Below are 19486 nucleotides of genomic sequence, written 5' to 3' on the forward strand. Positions count from 1 at the left end.
GCAGCTTGTTACTGATTACCCCCAAGCACTCTATACATAGCAATCCCTGCCAATGGCAACTACAGTGTCAGAGGGGCAAGAAGGGGATGGGGAACAGCTTGTTACTGATTACCCCCAAGCACTCTATACATAGCAATCCCTGCCAATGGCAACTACAGTGTCAGAGGTGCAAGAAGGGGATGGGGAGCAGCTTGTTACTGATTACCCCCAAGCACTCTATACATAGCAATCCCTGCCAATGGCAGCTACAGTGTCAGAGGTGCAAGAAGGGGATGGGGAGCAGCTTGTTACTGATTACCCCCAAGCACACTATACATAGCAATCCCTGCCAATGGCAACTACAGTGTCAGAGGTGCAGGAAGGGGATGGGGAACAGCTTGTTACTGATTACCCCCAAGCACTCTATACATAGCAATCCCTGCCAATGGCAACTACAGTGTCAGAGGTGCAAGAAGGGGATGGGGAGCAGCTTGTTACTGATTACCCCCAAGCTCTCTATACATAGCAATCCCTGCCAATGGCAACTACAGTGTCAGAGGTACAAGAAGGGGATGGGGAGCAGCTTGTTACTGATTAGCCCCAAGCACTCTATACATAGCAATCCCTGCCAATGGCAACTACAGTGTCAGAGGTGCAAGAAGGGGATGGGGAGCAGCTTGTTACTGATTAGCCCCAAGCACTCTATACATAGCAATCCCTGCCAATGGCAACTACAGTGTCAGAGGTGCAAGAAGGGGATGGGGAGCAGCTTGTTACTGATTACCCCCAAGCTCTCTATACATAGCAATCCCTGCCAATGGCAACTACAGTGTCAGAGGTGCAAGAAGGGGATGGGGAACAGTTTGTTACTGATTACCCCCCAAGCACTCTATACATAGCAATCCCTGCCAATGGCAACTACAGTGTCAGAGGTGCAAGAAGGGGATGGGGAGCAGCTTGTTACTGATTACCCCCAAGCACTCTATACATAGCAATCCCTGCCAATGGCAACTACAGTGTCAGAGGTGCAAGAAGGGGATGGGGAGCAGCTTGTTACTGATTACCCCCAAGCACTCTATACATAGCAATCCCTGCCAATGGCAACTACAGTGTCAGAGGTGCAAGAAGGGGGCGGGGAGCAGCTTGTTACTGATTACCCCCAAGCACTCTATACATAGCAATCCCTGCCAATGGCAACTACAGTGTCAGAGGTACAAGAAGGGGATGGGGAGCAGCTTGTTACTGATTAGCCCCAAGCACTCTATACATAGCAATCCCTGCCAATGGCAACTACAGTGTCAGAGGTGCAGGAAGGGGATGGGGAACAGCTTGTTACTGATTACCCCCAAGCACTCTATACATAGCAATCCCTGCCAATGGCAACTACAGTGTCAGAGGTGCAAGAAGGGGACGGGGAGCAGCTTGTTACTGATTACCCCCCAAGCACTCTATACATAGCAATCCCTGCCAATGGCAACTACAGTGTCAGAGGTGCAAGAGGGGGATGGGGAGCAGCTTGTTACTGATTACCCCCCAAGCACTCTATACATAGCAATCCCTGCCAATGGCAACTACAGTGTCAGAGGTACAAGAAGGGGATGGGGAGCAGCTTGTTACTGATTACCCCCCAAGCACTCTATACATAGCAATCCCTGCCAATGGCAACTACAGTGTCAGAGGTACAAGAAGGGGATGGGGAGCAGCTTGTTACTGATTACCCCCAAGCACTCTATACATAGCAATCCCTGCCAATGGCAACTACAGTGTCAGAGGTACAAGAAGGGGATGGGGAGCAGCTTGTTACTGATTACCCCCAAGCACTCTATACATAGCAATCCCTGCCAATGGCAACTACAGTGTCAGAGGTACAAGAAGGGGATGGGGAACAGCTTGTTACTGATTACCCCCAAGCACTCTATACATAGCAATCCCTGCCAATGGCAACTACACTGTCAGAGGTGCAAGAAGGGGATGGGGAACAGTTTGTTACTGATTACCCCCAAGCACTCTATACATAGCAATCCCTGCCAATGGCAACTACAGTGTCAGAGGTACAAGAAGGGGATGGGGAACAGCTTGTTAATGATTACCCCCAAGCACTCTATACATAGCAATCCCTGCCAATGGCAACTACAGTGTCAGAGGTGCAAGAAGGGGATGGGGAGCAGCTTGTTACTGATTAGCCCCAAGCACTCTATACATAGCAATCCCTGCCAATGGCAACTACAGTGTCAGAGGTACAAGAAGGGGATGGGGAGCAGCTTGTTACTGATTACCCCCAAGCACTCTATACATAGCAATCCCTGCCAATGGCAACTACAGTGTCAGAGGTACAAGAAGGGGATGGGGAGCAGCTTGTTACTGATTACCCCCAAGCACTCTATACATAGCAATCCCTGCCAATGGCAACTACAGTGTCAGAGGTACAAGAAGGGGATGGGGAACAGCTTGTTACTGATTACCCCCAAGCACTCTATACATAGCAATCCCTGCCAATGGCAACTACACTGTCAGAGGTGCAAGAAGGGGATGGGGAACAGTTTGTTACTGATTACCCCCAAGCACTCTATACATAGCAATCCCTGCCAATGGCAACTACAGTGTCAGAGGTACAAGAAGGGGATGGGGAACAGCTTGTTAATGATTACCCCCAAGCACTCTATACATAGCAATCCCTGCCAATGGCAACTACAGTGTCAGAGGTGCAAGAAGGGGATGGGGAGCAGCTTGTTACTGATTAGCCCCAAGCACTCTATACATAGCAATCCCTGCCAATGGCAACTACAGTGTCAGAGGTGCAAGAAGGGGATGGGGAGCAGCTTGTTACTGATTACCCCCAAGCTCTCTATACATAGCAATCCCTGCCAATGGCAACTACAGTGTCAGAGGTGCAAGAAGGGGATGGGGAACAGTTTGTTACTGATTACCCCCCAAGCACTCTATACATAGCAATCCCTGCCAATGGCAACTACAGTGTCAGAGGTGCAAGAAGGGGATGGGGAGCAGCTTGTTACTGATTACCCCCAAGCACTCTATACATAGCAATCCCTGCCAATGGCAACTACAGTGTCAGAGGTGCAAGAAGGGGATGGGGAGCAGCTTGTTACTGATTACCCCCAAGCACTCTATACATAGCAATCCCTGCCAATGGCAACTACAGTGTCAGAGGTGCAAGAAGGGGGCGGGGAGCAGCTTGTTACTGATTACCCCCAAGCACTCTATACATAGCAATCCCTGCCAATGGCAACTACAGTGTCAGAGGTACAAGAAGGGGATGGGGAGCAGCTTGTTACTGATTAGCCCCAAGCACTCTATACATAGCAATCCCTGCCAATGGCAACTACAGTGTCAGAGGTGCAGGAAGGGGATGGGGAACAGCTTGTTACTGATTACCCCCAAGCACTCTATACATAGCAATCCCTGCCAATAGCAACTACAGTGTCAGAGGTGCAAGAAGGGGACGGGGAGCAGCTTGTTACTGATTACCCCCCAAGCACTCTATACATAGCAATCCCTGCCAATGGCAACTACAGTGTCAGAGGTGCAAGAGGGGGATGGGGAGCAGCTTGTTACTGATTACCCCCCAAGCACTCTATACATAGCAATCCCTGCCAATGGCAACTACAGTGTCAGAGGTACAAGAAGGGGATGGGGAGCAGCTTGTTACTGATTACCCCCCAAGCACTCTATACATAGCAATCCCTGCCAATGGCAACTACAGTGTCAGAGGTACAAGAAGGGGATGGGGAGCAGCTTGTTACTGATTACCCCCAAGCACTCTATACATAGCAATCCCTGCCAATGGCAACTACAGTGTCAGAGGTACAAGAAGGGGATGGGGAGCAGCTTGTTACTGATTACCCCCAAGCACTCTATACATAGCAATCCCTGCCAATGGCAACTACAGTGTCAGAGGTACAAGAAGGGGATGGGGAACAGCTTGTTACTGATTACCCCCAAGCACTCTATACATAGCAATCCCTGCCAATGGCAACTACAGTGTCAGAGGTGCAAGAAGGGGATGGGGAGCAGCTTGTTACTGATTACCCCCAAGCACTCTATACATAGCAATCCCTGCCAATGGCAACTACAGTGTCAGAGGTACAAGAAGGGGATGGGGAACAGCTTGTTACTGATTACCCCCCAAGCACTCTATACATAGCAATCCCTGCCAATGGCAACTACAGTGTCAGAGGTGCAAGAAGGGGATGGGGAGCAGCTTGTTACTGATTACCCCCAAGCACTCTATACATAGCAATCCCTGCCAATGGCAACTACAGTGTCAGAGGTGCAAGAAGGGGATGGGGAACAGCTTGTTACTGATTACCCCCAGCACTCTATACATAGCAACCCCTGCCAATGGCAACTACAGTGTCAGAGGTACAAGAAGGGGATGGGGAACAGCTTGTTACTGATTACCCCCCAAGCACTCTATACATAGCAATCCCTGCCAATGGCAACTACAGTGTCAGAGGTGCAAGAAGGGGATGGGGAACAGCTTGTTACTGATTACCCCCAAGCACTCTATACATAGCAATCCCTGCCAATGGCAAGTACAGTGTCAGAGGTACAAGAAGGGGATGGGGAGCAGCTTGTTACTGATTACCCCCAAGCACTCTATACATAGCAATCCCTGCCAATGGCAACTACAGTGTCAGAGGTACAAGAAGGGGATGGGGAACAGCTTGTTACTGATTACCCCCAAGCACTCTATACATAGCAATCCCTGCCAATGGCAACTACAGTGTCAGAGGTGCAAGAAGGGGATGGGGAACAGCTTGTTAATGATTACCCCCAAGCACTCTATACATAGCAATCCCGGCCAATGGCAACTACAGTGTCAGAGGTACAAGAAGGGGATGGGGAACAGCTTGTTACTGATTACCCCCAAGCACTCTATACATAGCAATCCCTGCCAATGGCAACTACAGTGTCAGAGGTGCAAGAAGGGGGCGGGGAGCAGCTTGTTACTGATTACCCCCAAGCACTCTATACATAGCAATCCCTGCCAATGGCAACTACAGTGTCAGAGGTACAAGAAGGGGATGGGGAGCAGCTTGTTACTGATTAGCCCCAAGCACTCTATACATAGCAATCCCTGCCAATGGCAACTACAGTGTCAGAGGTGCAGGAAGGGGATGGGGAACAGCTTGTTACTGATTACCCCCAAGCACTCTATACATAGCAATCCCTGCCAATGGCAACTACAGTGTCAGAGGTGCAAGAAGGGGACGGGGAGCAGCTTGTTACTGATTACCCCCCAAGCACTCTATACATAGCAATCCCTGCCAATGGCAACTACAGTGTCAGAGGTGCAAGAGGGGGATGGGGAGCAGCTTGTTACTGATTACCCCCCAAGCACTCTATACATAGCAATCCCTGCCAATGGCAACTACAGTGTCAGAGGTACAAGAAGGGGATGGGGAGCAGCTTGTTACTGATTACCCCCCAAGCACTCTATACATAGCAATCCCTGCCAATGGCAACTACAGTGTCAGAGGTACAAGAAGGGGATGGGGAGCAGCTTGTTACTGATTACCCCCAAGCACTCTATACATAGCAATCCCTGCCAATGGCAACTACAGTGTCAGAGGTACAAGAAGGGGATGGGGAACAGCTTGTTAATGATTACCCCCAAGCACTCTATACATAGCAATCCCTGCCAATGGCAACTACAGTGTCAGAGGTGCAAGAAGGGGATGGGGAGCAGCTTGTTACTGATTAGCCCCAAGCACTCTATACATAGCAATCCCTGCCAATGGCAACTACAGTGTCAGAGGTGCAAGAAGGGGATGGGGAGCAGCTTGTTACTGATTACCCCCAAGCTCTCTATACATAGCAATCCCTGCCAATGGCAACTACAGTGTCAGAGGTGCAAGAAGGGGATGGGGAACAGTTTGTTACTGATTACCCCCCAAGCACTCTATACATAGCAATCCCTGCCAATGGCAACTACAGTGTCAGAGGTGCAAGAAGGGGATGGGGAGCAGCTTGTTACTGATTACCCCCAAGCACTCTATACATAGCAATCCCTGCCAATGGCAACTACAGTGTCAGAGGTGCAAGAAGGGGATGGGGAGCAGCTTGTTACTGATTACCCCCAAGCACTCTATACATAGCAATCCCTGCCAATGGCAACTACAGTGTCAGAGGTGCAAGAAGGGGGCGGGGAGCAGCTTGTTACTGATTACCCCCAAGCACTCTATACATAGCAATCCCTGCCAATGGCAACTACAGTGTCAGAGGTACAAGAAGGGGATGGGGAGCAGCTTGTTACTGATTAGCCCCAAGCACTCTATACATAGCAATCCCTGCCAATGGCAACTACAGTGTCAGAGGTGCAGGAAGGGGATGGGGAACAGCTTGTTACTGATTACCCCCAAGCACTCTATACATAGCAATCCCTGCCAATAGCAACTACAGTGTCAGAGGTGCAAGAAGGGGACGGGGAGCAGCTTGTTACTGATTACCCCCCAAGCACTCTATACATAGCAATCCCTGCCAATGGCAACTACAGTGTCAGAGGTGCAAGAGGGGGATGGGGAGCAGCTTGTTACTGATTACCCCCCAAGCACTCTATACATAGCAATCCCTGCCAATGGCAACTACAGTGTCAGAGGTACAAGAAGGGGATGGGGAGCAGCTTGTTACTGATTACCCCCCAAGCACTCTATACATAGCAATCCCTGCCAATGGCAACTACAGTGTCAGAGGTACAAGAAGGGGATGGGGAGCAGCTTGTTACTGATTACCCCCAAGCACTCTATACATAGCAATCCCTGCCAATGGCAACTACAGTGTCAGAGGTACAAGAAGGGGATGGGGAGCAGCTTGTTACTGATTACCCCCAAGCACTCTATACATAGCAATCCCTGCCAATGGCAACTACAGTGTCAGAGGTACAAGAAGGGGATGGGGAACAGCTTGTTACTGATTACCCCCAAGCACTCTATACATAGCAATCCCTGCCAATGGCAACTACAGTGTCAGAGGTGCAAGAAGGGGATGGGGAGCAGCTTGTTACTGATTACCCCCAAGCACTCTATACATAGCAATCCCTGCCAATGGCAACTACAGTGTCAGAGGTACAAGAAGGGGATGGGGAACAGCTTGTTACTGATTACCCCCCAAGCACTCTATACATAGCAATCCCTGCCAATGGCAACTACAGTGTCAGAGGTGCAAGAAGGGGATGGGGAGCAGCTTGTTACTGATTACCCCCAAGCACTCTATACATAGCAATCCCTGCCAATGGCAACTACAGTGTCAGAGGTGCAAGAAGGGGATGGGGAACAGCTTGTTACTGATTACCCCCAGCACTCTATACATAGCAACCCCTGCCAATGGCAACTACAGTGTCAGAGGTACAAGAAGGGGATGGGGAACAGCTTGTTACTGATTACCCCCCAAGCACTCTATACATAGCAATCCCTGCCAATGGCAACTACAGTGTCAGAGGTGCAAGAAGGGGATGGGGAACAGCTTGTTACTGATTACCCCCAAGCACTCTATACATAGCAATCCCTGCCAATGGCAAGTACAGTGTCAGAGGTACAAGAAGGGGATGGGGAGCAGCTTGTTACTGATTACCCCCAAGCACTCTATACATAGCAATCCCTGCCAATGGCAACTACAGTGTCAGAGGTACAAGAAGGGGATGGGGAACAGCTTGTTACTGATTACCCCCAAGCACTCTATACATAGCAATCCCTGCCAATGGCAACTACAGTGTCAGAGGTGCAAGAAGGGGATGGGGAACAGCTTGTTAATGATTACCCCCAAGCACTCTATACATAGCAATCCCGGCCAATGGCAACTACAGTGTCAGAGGTACAAGAAGGGGATGGGGAACAGCTTGTTACTGATTACCCCCAAGCACTCTATACATAGCAATCCCTGCCAATGGCAACTACAGTGTCAGAGGTGCAAGAAGGGGGCGGGGAGCAGCTTGTTACTGATTACCCCCAAGCACTCTATACATAGCAATCCCTGCCAATGGCAACTACAGTGTCAGAGGTACAAGAAGGGGATGGGGAGCAGCTTGTTACTGATTAGCCCCAAGCACTCTATACATAGCAATCCCTGCCAATGGCAACTACAGTGTCAGAGGTGCAGGAAGGGGATGGGGAACAGCTTGTTACTGATTACCCCCAAGCACTCTATACATAGCAATCCCTGCCAATGGCAACTACAGTGTCAGAGGTGCAAGAAGGGGACGGGGAGCAGCTTGTTACTGATTACCCCCCAAGCACTCTATACATAGCAATCCCTGCCAATGGCAACTACAGTGTCAGAGGTGCAAGAGGGGGATGGGGAGCAGCTTGTTACTGATTACCCCCCAAGCACTCTATACATAGCAATCCCTGCCAATGGCAACTACAGTGTCAGAGGTACAAGAAGGGGATGGGGAGCAGCTTGTTACTGATTACCCCCCAAGCACTCTATACATAGCAATCCCTGCCAATGGCAACTACAGTGTCAGAGGTACAAGAAGGGGATGGGGAGCAGCTTGTTACTGATTACCCCCAAGCACTCTATACATAGCAATCCCTGCCAATGGCAACTACAGTGTCAGAGGTACAAGAAGGGGATGGGGAGCAGCTTGTTACTGATTACCCCCAAGCACTCTATACATAGCAATCCCTGCCAATGGCAACTACAGTGTCAGAGGTACAAGAAGGGGATGGGGAACAGCTTGTTACTGATTACCCCCAAGCACTCTATACATAGCAATCCCTGCCAATGGCAACTACAGTGTCAGAGGTGCAAGAAGGGGATGGGGAGCAGCTTGTTACTGATTACCCCCAAGCACTCTATACATAGCAATCCCTGCCAATGGCAACTACAGTGTCAGAGGTACAAGAAGGGGATGGGGAACAGCTTGTTACTGATTACCCCCCAAGCACTCTATACATAGCAATCCCTGCCAATGGCAACTACAGTGTCAGAGGTGCAAGAAGGGGATGGGGAGCAGCTTGTTACTGATTACCCCCAAGCACTCTATACATAGCAATCCCTGCCAATGGCAACTACAGTGTCAGAGGTGCAAGAAGGGGATGGGGAACAGCTTGTTACTGATTACCCCCAGCACTCTATACATAGCAACCCCTGCCAATGGCAACTACAGTGTCAGAGGTACAAGAAGGGGATGGGGAGGAGCTTGTTACTGATTACCCCCAAGCACTCTATACATAGCAATCCCTGCCAATGGCAACTACAGTGTCAGAGGTGCAAGAAGGGGATGGGGAACAGCTTGTTACTGATTACCCCCAAGCACTCTATACATAGCAATCCCTGCCAATGGCAAGTACAGTGTCAGAGGTACAAGAAGGGGATGGGGAGCAGCTTGTTACTGATTACCCCCAAGCACTCTATACATAGCAATCCCTGCCAATGGCAACTACAGTGTCAGAGGTACAAGAAGGGGATGGGGAACAGCTTGTTACTGATTACCCCCAAGCACTCTATACATAGCAATCCCGGCCAATGGCAACTACAGTGTCAGAGGTACAAGAAGGGGATGGGGAGCAGCTTGTTACTGATTACCCCCAAGCTCTCTATACATAGCAATCCCTGCCAATGGCAACTACAGTGTCAGAGGTGCAAGAAGGGGATGGGGAGCAGCTTGTTACTGATTACCCCCAAGCTCTCTATACATAGCAATTCTGCCAATGGCAACTACAGTGTCAGAGGTACAAGAAGGGGATGGGGAGCAGCTTGTTACTGATTAGCCCCAAGCACTCTATACATAGCAATCCCTGCCAATGGCAACTACAGTGTCAGAGGTGCAAGAAGGGGATGGGGAGCAGCTTGTTACTGATTAGCCCCAAGCACTCTATACATAGCAATCCCTGCCAATGGCAACTACAGTGTCAGAGGTGCAAGAAGGGGATGGGGAGCAGCTTGTTACTGATTACCCCCAAGCTCTCTATACATAGCAATCCCTGCCAATGGCAACTACAGTGTCAGAGGTGCAAGAAGGGGATGGGGAACAGTTTGTTACTGATTACCCCCCAAGCACTCTATACATAGCAATCCCTGCCAATGGCAACTACAGTGTCAGAGGTGCAAGAAGGGGATGGGGAGCAGCTTGTTACTGATTACCCCCAAGCACTCTATACATAGCAATCCCTGCCAATGGCAACTACAGTGTCAGAGGTGCAAGAAGGGGATGGGGAGCAGCTTGTTACTGATTACCCCCAAGCACTCTATACATAGCAATCCCTGCCAATGGCAACTACAGTGTCAGAGGTGCAAGAAGGGGGCGGGGAGCAGCTTGTTACTGATTACCCCCAAGCACTCTATACATAGCAATCCCTGCCAATGGCAACTACAGTGTCAGAGGTACAAGAAGGGGATGGGGAGCAGCTTGTTACTGATTAGCCCCAAGCACTCTATACATAGCAATCCCTGCCAATGGCAACTACAGTGTCAGAGGTGCAGGAAGGGGATGGGGAACAGCTTGTTACTGATTACCCCCAAGCACTCTATACATAGCAATCCCTGCCAATGGCAACTACAGTGTCAGAGGTGCAAGAAGGGGACGGGGAGCAGCTTGTTACTGATTACCCCCCAAGCACTCTATACATAGCAATCCCTGCCAATGGCAACTACAGTGTCAGAGGTGCAAGAGGGGGATGGGGAGCAGCTTGTTACTGATTACCCCCCAAGCACTCTATACATAGCAATCCCTGCCAATGGCAACTACAGTGTCAGAGGTACAAGAAGGGGATGGGGAGCAGCTTGTTACTGATTACCCCCCAAGCACTCTATACATAGCAATCCCTGCCAATGGCAACTACAGTGTCAGAGGTACAAGAAGGGGATGGGGAGCAGCTTGTTACTGATTACCCCCAAGCACTCTATACATAGCAATCCCTGCCAATGGCAACTACAGTGTCAGAGGTACAAGAAGGGGATGGGGAGCAGCTTGTTACTGATTACCCCCAAGCACTCTATACATAGCAATCCCTGCCAATGGCAACTACAGTGTCAGAGGTACAAGAAGGGGATGGGGAACAGCTTGTTACTGATTACCCCCAAGCACTCTATACATAGCAATCCCTGCCAATGGCAACTACACTGTCAGAGGTGCAAGAAGGGGATGGGGAACAGTTTGTTACTGATTACCCCCAAGCACTCTATACATAGCAATCCCTGCCAATGGCAACTACAGTGTCAGAGGTACAAGAAGGGGATGGGGAACAGCTTGTTAATGATTACCCCCAAGCACTCTATACATAGCAATCCCTGCCAATGGCAACTACAGTGTCAGAGGTGCAAGAAGGGGATGGGGAGCAGCTTGTTACTGATTAGCCCCAAGCACTCTATACATAGCAATCCCTGCCAATGGCAACTACAGTGTCAGAGGTACAAGAAGGGGATGGGGAGCAGCTTGTTACTGATTACCCCCAAGCACTCTATACATAGCAATCCCTGCCAATGGCAACTACAGTGTCAGAGGTACAAGAAGGGGATGGGGAGCAGCTTGTTACTGATTACCCCCAAGCACTCTATACATAGCAATCCCTGCCAATGGCAACTACAGTGTCAGAGGTACAAGAAGGGGATGGGGAACAGCTTGTTACTGATTACCCCCAAGCACTCTATACATAGCAATCCCTGCCAATGGCAACTACACTGTCAGAGGTGCAAGAAGGGGATGGGGAACAGTTTGTTACTGATTACCCCCAAGCACTCTATACATAGCAATCCCTGCCAATGGCAACTACAGTGTCAGAGGTACAAGAAGGGGATGGGGAACAGCTTGTTAATGATTACCCCCAAGCACTCTATACATAGCAATCCCTGCCAATGGCAACTACAGTGTCAGAGGTGCAAGAAGGGGATGGGGAGCAGCTTGTTACTGATTAGCCCCAAGCACTCTATACATAGCAATCCCTGCCAATGGCAACTACAGTGTCAGAGGTGCAAGAAGGGGATGGGGAGCAGCTTGTTACTGATTACCCCCAAGCTCTCTATACATAGCAATCCCTGCCAATGGCAACTACAGTGTCAGAGGTGCAAGAAGGGGATGGGGAACAGTTTGTTACTGATTACCCCCCAAGCACTCTATACATAGCAATCCCTGCCAATGGCAACTACAGTGTCAGAGGTGCAAGAAGGGGATGGGGAGCAGCTTGTTACTGATTACCCCCAAGCACTCTATACATAGCAATCCCTGCCAATGGCAACTACAGTGTCAGAGGTGCAAGAAGGGGATGGGGAGCAGCTTGTTACTGATTACCCCCAAGCACTCTATACATAGCAATCCCTGCCAATGGCAACTACAGTGTCAGAGGTGCAAGAAGGGGGCGGGGAGCAGCTTGTTACTGATTACCCCCAAGCACTCTATACATAGCAATCCCTGCCAATGGCAACTACAGTGTCAGAGGTACAAGAAGGGGATGGGGAGCAGCTTGTTACTGATTAGCCCCAAGCACTCTATACATAGCAATCCCTGCCAATGGCAACTACAGTGTCAGAGGTGCAGGAAGGGGATGGGGAACAGCTTGTTACTGATTACCCCCAAGCACTCTATACATAGCAATCCCTGCCAATAGCAACTACAGTGTCAGAGGTGCAAGAAGGGGACGGGGAGCAGCTTGTTACTGATTACCCCCCAAGCACTCTATACATAGCAATCCCTGCCAATGGCAACTACAGTGTCAGAGGTGCAAGAGGGGGATGGGGAGCAGCTTGTTACTGATTACCCCCCAAGCACTCTATACATAGCAATCCCTGCCAATGGCAACTACAGTGTCAGAGGTACAAGAAGGGGATGGGGAGCAGCTTGTTACTGATTACCCCCCAAGCACTCTATACATAGCAATCCCTGCCAATGGCAACTACAGTGTCAGAGGTACAAGAAGGGGATGGGGAGCAGCTTGTTACTGATTACCCCCAAGCACTCTATACATAGCAATCCCTGCCAATGGCAACTACAGTGTCAGAGGTACAAGAAGGGGATGGGGAGCAGCTTGTTACTGATTACCCCCAAGCACTCTATACATAGCAATCCCTGCCAATGGCAACTACAGTGTCAGAGGTACAAGAAGGGGATGGGGAACAGCTTGTTACTGATTACCCCCAAGCACTCTATACATAGCAATCCCTGCCAATGGCAACTACAGTGTCAGAGGTGCAAGAAGGGGATGGGGAGCAGCTTGTTACTGATTACCCCCAAGCACTCTATACATAGCAATCCCTGCCAATGGCAACTACAGTGTCAGAGGTACAAGAAGGGGATGGGGAACAGCTTGTTACTGATTACCCCCCAAGCACTCTATACATAGCAATCCCTGCCAATGGCAACTACAGTGTCAGAGGTGCAAGAAGGGGATGGGGAGCAGCTTGTTACTGATTACCCCCAAGCACTCTATACATAGCAATCCCTGCCAATGGCAACTACAGTGTCAGAGGTGCAAGAAGGGGATGGGGAACAGCTTGTTACTGATTACCCCCAGCACTCTATACATAGCAACCCCTGCCAATGGCAACTACAGTGTCAGAGGTACAAGAAGGGGATGGGGAACAGCTTGTTACTGATTACCCCCCAAGCACTCTATACATAGCAATCCCTGCCAATGGCAACTACAGTGTCAGAGGTGCAAGAAGGGGATGGGGAACAGCTTGTTACTGATTACCCCCAAGCACTCTATACATAGCAATCCCTGCCAATGGCAAGTACAGTGTCAGAGGTACAAGAAGGGGATGGGGAGCAGCTTGTTACTGATTACCCCCAAGCACTCTATACATAGCAATCCCTGCCAATGGCAACTACAGTGTCAGAGGTACAAGAAGGGGATGGGGAACAGCTTGTTACTGATTACCCCCAAGCACTCTATACATAGCAATCCCTGCCAATGGCAACTACAGTGTCAGAGGTGCAAGAAGGGGATGGGGAACAGCTTGTTAATGATTACCCCCAAGCACTCTATACATAGCAATCCCGGCCAATGGCAACTACAGTGTCAGAGGTACAAGAAGGGGATGGGGAACAGCTTGTTACTGATTACCCCCAAGCACTCTATACATAGCAATCCCTGCCAATGGCAACTACAGTGTCAGAGGTGCAAGAAGGGGGCGGGGAGCAGCTTGTTACTGATTACCCCCAAGCACTCTATACATAGCAATCCCTGCCAATGGCAACTACAGTGTCAGAGGTACAAGAAGGGGATGGGGAGCAGCTTGTTACTGATTAGCCCCAAGCACTCTATACATAGCAATCCCTGCCAATGGCAACTACAGTGTCAGAGGTGCAGGAAGGGGATGGGGAACAGCTTGTTACTGATTACCCCCAAGCACTCTATACATAGCAATCCCTGCCAATGGCAACTACAGTGTCAGAGGTGCAAGAAGGGGACGGGGAGCAGCTTGTTACTGATTACCCCCCAAGCACTCTATACATAGCAATCCCTGCCAATGGCAACTACAGTGTCAGAGGTGCAAGAGGGGGATGGGGAGCAGCTTGTTACTGATTACCCCCCAAGCACTCTATACATAGCAATCCCTGCCAATGGCAACTACAGTGTCAGAGGTACAAGAAGGGGATGGGGAGCAGCTTGTTACTGATTACCCCCCAAGCACTCTATACATAGCAATCCCTGCCAATGGCAACTACAGTGTCAGAGGTACAAGAAGGGGATGGGGAGCAGCTTGTTACTGATTACCCCCAAGCACTCTATACATAGCAATCCCTGCCAATGGCAACTACAGTGTCAGAGGTACAAGAAGGGGATGGGGAGCAGCTTGTTACTGATTACCCCCAAGCACTCTATACATAGCAATCCCTGCCAATGGCAACTACAGTGTCAGAGGTACAAGAAGGGGATGGGGAACAGCTTGTTACTGATTACCCCCAAGCACTCTATACATAGCAATCCCTGCCAATGGCAACTACAGTGTCAGAGGTGCAAGAAGGGGATGGGGAGCAGCTTGTTACTGATTACCCCCAAGCACTCTATACATAGCAATCCCTGCCAATGGCAACTACAGTGTCAGAGGTACAAGAAGGGGATGGGGAACAGCTTGTTACTGATTACCCCCCAAGCACTCTATACATAGCAATCCCTGCCAATGGCAACTACAGTGTCAGAGGTGCAAGAAGGGGATGGGGAGCAGCTTGTTACTGATTACCCCCAAGCACTCTATACATAGCAATCCCTGCCAATGGCAACTACAGTGTCAGAGGTGCAAGAAGGGGATGGGGAACAGCTTGTTACTGATTACCCCCAGCACTCTATACATAGCAACCCCTGCCAATGGCAACTACAGTGTCAGAGGTACAAGAAGGGGATGGGGAGGAGCTTGTTACTGATTACCCCCAAGCACTCTATACATAGCAATCCCTGCCAATGGCAACTACAGTGTCAGAGGTGCAAGAAGGGGATGGGGAACAGCTTGTTACTGATTACCCCCAAGCACTCTATACATAGCAATCCCTGCCAATGGCAAGTACAGTGTCAGAGGTACAAGAAGGGGATGGGGAGCAGCTTGTTACTGATTACCCCCAAGCACTCTATACATAGCAATCCCTGCCAATGGCAACTACAGTGTCAGAGGTACAAGAAGGGGATGGGGAACAGCTTGTTACTGATTACCCCCAAGCACTCTATACATAGCAATCCCGGCCAATGGCAACTACAGTGTCAGAGGTACAAGAAGGGGATGGGGAGCAGCTTGTTACTGATTACCCCCAAGCACTCTATACATAGCAATCCCTGCCAATGGCAACTACAGTGTCAGAGGTACAAGAAGGGGATGGGGAACAGCTTGTTAATGATTACCCCCAAGCACTCTATACATAGCAATCCCGGCCAATGGCAACTACAGTGTCAGAGGTGCAAGAAGGGGATGGGGAGCAGCTTGTTACTGATTACCCCCCAAGCACTCTATACATAGCAATCCCTGCCAATGGCAACTACAGTGTCAGAGGTACAAGAAGGGGATGGGGAACAGCTTGTTAATGATTACCCCCAAGCACTCTATACATAGCAATCCCGGCCAATGGCAACTACAGTGTCAGAGGTACAAGAAGGGGATGGGGAGCAGCTTGTTACTGATTACCCCCAAGCACTCTATACATAGCAATCCCTGCCAATGGCAACTACAGTGTCAGAGGTGCAAGAAGGGGATGGGGAGCAGCTTGTTACTGATTACCCCCAAGCACTCTATACATAGCAATCCCTGCCAATGGCAACTACAGTGTCAGAGGTGCAAGAAGGGGATGGGGAGCAGCTTGTTACTGATTACCCCCAAGCACTCTATACATAGCAATCCCTGCCAATGGCAACTACAGTGTCAGAGGTACAAGAAGGGGATGGGGAACAGCTTGTTACTGATTACCCCCCAATCACTCTATACATAGCAATCCCTGCCAATGGCAAGTACAGTGTCAGAGGTACAAGAAGGGGATGGGGAGCAGCTTGTTACTGATTACCCCCAAGCACTCTATACATAGCAATCCCTGCCAATGGCAACTACAGTGTCAGAGGTACAAGAAGGGGATGGGGAACAGCTTGTTACTGATTACCCCCAAGCACTCTATACATAGCAATCCCTGCCAATGGCAACTACAGTGTCAGAGGTGCAAGAAGGGGATGGGGAACAGCTTGTTAATGATTACCCCCAAGCACTCTATACATAGCAATCCCGGCCAATGGCAACTACAGTGTCAGAGGTACAAGAAGGGGATGGGGAACAGCTTGTTACTGATTACCCCCAAGCACTCTATACATAGCAATCCCTGCCAATGGCAACTACAGTGTCAGAGGTGCAAGAAGGGGGCGGGGAGCAGCTTGTTACTGATTACCCCCAAGCACTCTATACATAGCAATCCCTGCCAATGGCAACTACAGTGTCAGAGGTACAAGAAGGGGATGGGGAGCAGCTTGTTACTGATTAGCCCCAAGCACTCTATACATAGCAATCCCTGCCAATGGCAACTACAGTGTCAGAGGTGCAGGAAGGGGATGGGGAACAGCTTGTTACTGATTACCCCCAAGCACTCTATACATAGCAATCCCTGCCAATGGCAACTACAGTGTCAGAGGTGCAAGAAGGGGACGGGGAGCAGCTTGTTACTGATTACCCCCCAAGCACTCTATACATAGCAATCCCTGCCAATGGCAACTACAGTGTCAGAGGTGCAAGAGGGGGATGGGGAGCAGCTTGTTACTGATTACCCCCCAAGCACTCTATACATAGCAATCCCTGCCAATGGCAACTACAGTGTCAGAGGTACAAGAAGGGGATGGGGAGCAGCTTGTTACTGATTACCCCCCAAGCACTCTATACATAGCAATCCCTGCCAATGGCAACTACAGTGTCAGAGGTACAAGAAGGGGATGGGGAGCAGCTTGTTACTGATTACCCCCAAGCACTCTATACATAGCAATCCCTGCCAATGGCAACTACAGTGTCAGAGGTACAAGAAGGGGATGGGGAGCAGCTTGTTACTGATTACCCCCAAGCACTCTATACATAGCAATCCCTGCCAATGGCAACTACAGTGTCAGAGGTACAAGAAGGGGATGGGGAACAGCTTGTTACTGATTACCCCCAAGCACTCTATACATAGCAATCCCTGCCAATGGCAACTACAGTGTCAGAGGTGCAAGAAGGGGATGGGGAGCAGCTTGTTACTGATTACCCCCAAGCACTCTATACATAGCAATCCCTGCCAATGGCAACTACAGTGTCAGAGGTACAAGAAGGGGATGGGGAACAGCTTGTTACTGATTACCCCCCAAGCACTCTATACATAGCAATCCCTGCCAATGGCAACTACAGTGTCAGAGGTGCGAGAAGGGGATGGGGAGCAGCTTGTTACTGATTACCCCCAAGCACTCTATACATAGCAATCCCTGCCAATGGCAACTACAGTGTCAGAGGTGCAAGAAGGGGATGGGGAACAGCTTGTTACTGATTACCCCCAGCACTCTATACATAGCAACCCCTGCCAATGGCAACTACAGTGTCAGAGGTACAAGAAGGGGATGGGGAGGAGCTTGTTACTGATTACCCCCAAGCACTCTATACATAGCAATCCCTGCCAATGGCAACTACAGTGTCAGAGGTGCAAGAAGGGGATGGGGAACAGCTTGTTACTGATTACCCCCAAGCACTCTATACATAGCAATCCCTGCCAATGGCAAGTACAGTGTCAGAGGTACAAGAAGGGGATGGGGAGCAGCTTGTTACTGATTACCCCCAAGCACTCTATACATAGCAATCCCTGCCAATGGCAACTACAGTGTCAGAGGTACAAGAAGGGGATGGGGAACAGCTTGTTACTGATTACCCCCAAGCACTCTATACATAGCAATCCCTGCCAATGGCAACTACAGTGTCAGAGGTGCAAGAAGGGGATGGGGAACAGCTTGTTAATGATTACCCCCAAGCACTCTATACATAGCAATCCCGGCCAATGGCAACTACAGTGTCAGAGGTGCAAGAAGGGGATGGGGAGCAGCTTGTTACTGATTACCCCCCAAGCACTCTATACATAGCAATCCCTGCCAATGGCAACTACAGTGTCAGAGGTACAAGAAGGGGATGGGGAACAGCTTGTTAATGATTACCCCCAAGCACTCTATACACAGCAATCCCTGCCAATGGCAACTACAGTGTCAGAGGTGCAAGAAGGGGATGGGAAACAGCTTGTTACTGATTACCCCCAAGCACTCTATACATAGCAATCCCTGCCAATGGCAGCTACAGTGTCAGAGGTGCAAGAAGGGGATGGGGAGCAGCTTGTTACTGATTACCCCCAAGCACTCTATACATAGCAATCCCTGCCAATGGCAACTACAGTGTCAGAGGTGCAAGAAGGGGATGGGGAGCAGCTTGTTACTGATTACCCCCCAAGCACTCTATACATAGCAATCCCTGCCAATGGCAACTACAGTGTCAGAGGTGCAAGAAGGGGATGGGGAGCAGCTTGTTACTGATTACCCCCAAGCACTCTATACATAGCAATCCCTGCCAATGGCAACTACAGTGTCAGAGGTGCAAGAAGGGGATGGGGAACAGCTTGTTACTGATTACCCCCAAGCACTCTATACATAGCAATCCCTGCCAATGGCAACTACAGTGTCAGAGGTGCAAGAAGGGGATGGGGAACAGCTTGTTACTGATTACCCCCAGCACTCTATACATAGCAACCCCTGCCAATGGCAACTACAGTGTCAGAGGTGCAAGAAGGGGATGGGGAGCAGCTTGTTACTGATTACCCCCCAAGCACTCTATACATAGCAATCCCTGCCAATGGCAACTACAGTGTCAGAGGTGCAAGAAGGGGATGGGGAGCAGCTTGTTACTGATTACCCCCCAAGCACTCTATACATAGCAATCCCTGCCAATGGCAACTACAGTGTCAGAGGTGCAAGAAGGGGATGGGGAGCAGCTTGTTACTGATTACCCCCAAGCACTCTATACATAGCAATCCCTGCCAATGGCAACTACAGTGTCAGAGGTGCAAGAAGGGGATGGGGAGCAGCTTGTT

The sequence above is a fragment of the Hyperolius riggenbachi genome, chromosome 12 (genome assembly GCF_040937935.1).
Source record: "Hyperolius riggenbachi isolate aHypRig1 chromosome 12, aHypRig1.pri, whole genome shotgun sequence".
NCBI classification, from domain to species: Eukaryota; Metazoa; Chordata; class Amphibia; order Anura; family Hyperoliidae; genus Hyperolius; species Hyperolius riggenbachi.